A 2,609-nucleotide genomic window follows, 5' to 3' on the forward strand; every position below is an offset into this window, starting at 1 on the left:
ACACTTTAAATATGAAAATATTCTGGTATTTTTTAAGTTAAGTTTTAACACATCTGAAATATTCCAAGTTAAGGGCTACAGTAAGGCCACTCTTAAGTTTTCTGGCATCAATTACATTTATGTGCATTTCAAAGTTCACTTGTGAAGAGGTTTAAAGAGGACTTAACATAAATGAGAATTCAGTCATAATCTTTTGGGATGAATTGAACTGTTCATTTATAAATGAGAATAATTTACAGAAACACACCTTTTCCTTATTCATGTCAGTCCTTTCATTCTAAAATATGGAACAGCTCCAGTTAATTTTACTTATTTAAATAAGTCTTTCCATGTGAGCATCCCCTTCAAATTTGGATTTTTATGGAATTATTTTCTAAAGTGATAAGGAGCAATTTCCATTTTGCCATTTAATTCTATCAATAATCTGTGAGCAGAGTGGTGTCTCTGATTTCAGAGAACACTTGTCTTTGAAATCTGAAAGAAAAATAGAGCTCCTCTGCAGTCAGAACGACAATGTTTGCCTAAAGCGTTTTGAGTAGTTTGGAACTCTTCCAGTAATTCTCAAGGCCTCCCTAGAATACCACTTGGGTATGCAGAAACAGTTTTCTTTTCACTGCTTGCACTGAATTTGATGAAATGATTTTCACTGATTTTAAGGAGAAAAAGGATCTTAAGTCCTGTGCCAGTTTTCTTTTCCTCAGGTTGCTTTACAGACAATGCAGAAAGACAGGTAAGATGACTCTTATATTAAAGGACTTTATGTTGGAAGTGCATTTCTGTATTCATTGATTAGTTGAACTCTTTAAATACAAGAAAACCATCACTTCCTCTGATATCTGAGCCTTCTTCTGAATGTCAGGGTCAAACTTCTGTAATTATTTATTAACGTATATACAAGGTACAAAGTCATCTGTCCTGAAATAAAAGTACATTCTTAATGTGTTAATTATGAAGTAGTGAGATAAATAAATTAGGTGGCAGGTAAATAAAATATAGTTCATATTGGTATTCCTAAAGACTGAACAGAATGGAAAATTGGCATTAGAGATTGAAATATTATTTGTGTCATACCATTAAATATACTTTTTCCTATATAGAGATTACCATGAAGTAGAAAATATGTTATTGTCATGTATATTGACACTATACTGAGTGTCCAGTAAAAAAGATTGGAAATGCCCTAATCAAGCAAGTCCAGTCAGAAGTTTAGTACAATAGGGACAATCTTACAAAGAGAAAAAATGAGTCCCGTGAGAAGACTGAATTTTGAGAAATAAGACTCAGAAGGAAATTATTTGTGGCATAAGCTAATGTAAAACTCTTACTAGCATTCAAAAAATTATATTAGCATGAAGGCCTGGTAGAAAAAGCAACAGCCAAAATCATAAAGCTGGTGAAATTAAAGAGATTGGGTAGATAGGTCAGGTACATTTTATCTCTCCTAAATAGATTGTCAGATACAGTGAAAAACAAAACAAAACAAAACAACAAAACCCAAAAAAGCTACCAAAACCAACCAAACAAAACAAAACACACACAAAAAAAAAAACCATCACCAAAACCCAACTTTATTGTCTTCTTAGCCAATACTTAGTCATAATACTTTTAGGAGAAAACAGAAAACAAGGATGAAAGGCTTTTCTTTTTTTTCTATGACCTTCTGTCTGACATAATCTGATTACCGTTTAATGGGATTCAGTAAATCAAATAGATCCATTGCTCAAAAGAAATTCACCATGGTATGTCTATTCAAGTAAACAAAATGGCATAGCTCTAGCAAGACAAAAAGGCAGAATAAGTGAAAATTAATGTCATACCACTTCTGAAGCCAGTATTGGTTGATTCTATTTTTCTTGGAATACAGACAAGAACTAACATATCTGTAAATATCACATTTTATATCCTTGGTATAAGCCTTTGTAAAACTTCAGTTGGGTGGATTTTCCCCCAAAGGCGATGCATGGGACTTTTACATGTACATCAATCAATTTTTTTTCTTTCTATTACTAAACATAAGCAATTCACAGAATACTTTATTACCATGCAGAGAGATCAGTGGAATGCCTCCAAGATGGATAGGGTGTGAAACATTAATCATGGGAGGAGAAACTGAAGAACTGGGGCTTGTCCAGAAAGGTGGCTTTAAATGCCACCCTTACAGCACCCTTCCCAGTATCTATGAGGAGAAGGAGTCAGTCTCTTCACAGAGCTACATTGTTGGAAGACAAATGGAAAAACTCCTAAATTGTAAGAAGAGAGTTTCAGATTTGGTATCAGGAGAAACTTTTTCACCAATGAACAGTAATGTAGAGTCACAGGAAGCCCAGGGAAGCTGTGGAGTCTCCATCCTTGGTGTTTTTCACATTGGGCAAAGTGGTTTCAACCCCAGAATCGCCTCACTTGATGCTATAGCTGATCTTGCTTTGAAGCAGGAGTAGTGATGCTGGTGTCCCTTCCAAGCTGAATTATCATATAAAACTGTAGCAAGCTACATATATTATAAAAAAATAAAAATCTGTGATAAAACCTGACTGTAGAATACTGAACAGTAAAATCATTCATCCCCATATAGCATATAGCATGCATATTTCATGGAATATAGCATTACC

The sequence above is a fragment of the Vidua macroura genome, chromosome 1 (genome assembly GCF_024509145.1).
Source record: "Vidua macroura isolate BioBank_ID:100142 chromosome 1, ASM2450914v1, whole genome shotgun sequence".
NCBI lineage: Eukaryota > Metazoa > Chordata > Aves > Passeriformes > Viduidae > Vidua > Vidua macroura.